This window comes from Heterocephalus glaber, unplaced genomic scaffold (assembly GCF_053883595.1).
Source record: "Heterocephalus glaber isolate CG9 unplaced genomic scaffold, H.glaber_assembly_v1.0 deba00001613, whole genome shotgun sequence".
In the NCBI taxonomy this organism is placed as follows: Eukaryota; Metazoa; Chordata; class Mammalia; order Rodentia; family Bathyergidae; genus Heterocephalus; species Heterocephalus glaber.
Window position 1 is genome coordinate 13,626,569 of NW_028258384.1, and position 1,042 is coordinate 13,627,610.

At 30.7% G+C, this 1,042-nt stretch overlaps 1 pseudogene; it reads right to left on the reverse strand.

Moving 5' to 3' along the window:
* Nucleotides 1-204: 204 nt before the first annotated feature.
* Nucleotides 205-361, reverse strand: LOC147822489 (U2 spliceosomal RNA; annotated as a pseudogene).
* Nucleotides 362-1,042: the final 681 nt, after the last annotated feature.

Consider the following 1,042-nt stretch of genomic DNA (forward strand, 5'->3'; position numbering starts at 1 on the left):
GAAAATAGCTAACCCCCCCAAAAGGATGGTAATCTGAAGTATGCTTGTGATGAAGACTATTTAGTTCTTAAGGAAGCCTTGTTTTTTAAGTGAATAAGTGGTAAAGAAACACTTGGAAGAAAATATAGGCCCTAATTAGGAAAAATCATAAATGCATTTTGCTGTTGCCCTAAATTAATCTTCTAAAAAACATTATAGACAAAGTAAGTAATTTCTAAGGAAATAAAAATTGAGCAGTAACTTTCAAATAACCATCCTATCAGAATGAAATCTCATCCTAGGAGGAACACAATCTAACAAGGATTTTGAGTTATAGAGAATGATACTACACTTGATCTTAGCCAAAAGGCTGAGAAACGATAGAATGATACTGATTTTTACTCATGTTTAAGACTGGAGGAAAAAAGAAAACCTCCTAAATGCCATGCTTATTAAGCTAGTCATGCATTTTTCTGTAGGTAATAAAGCAATAGAACATGCACCAGGGGCTTATCAGTATGTTTTAGAGACAGAGATATCATTTATATCATTTTTATACTGCCGATATAAAATGTACCCCTAGAGAGAAAATTGTTTTAAACTACTGTAAATCTACAGTATTCCTCATTTTTGTATAATTTCATTTTTAATAGAATGAAACTAACAAGCATGAAAACAGTAGTTGATTAAAGGATAAATAAACCTAATAAAAATAAATTTATTAAGCATAGATTTATTCAAATCTTAAACATATATAGCACAGCAAAATATTAAGGTTGTGGTTTTCAGTGATATGCATTTAGTAGATTTTTTATTTCCTTTGTTGAATTAAGTTTTGACTAGATCTTATTATTTTTTTTTGTGCAGCTTGAACACTGATCCCGGAACTCCAACTGACTGTAGGCACGAATAGGGTGCTGTAGCTGTTTCCTGTTTATCTAGTGTTCTAACTCTTTAGAATTTATCCTCAAATTATCAAAATATGGAACCTCCAATTACGATTTTTTCATTATGCATACATGGAAACATTCACATATAGCAAAAATGTTCTAGAAAATGGGCT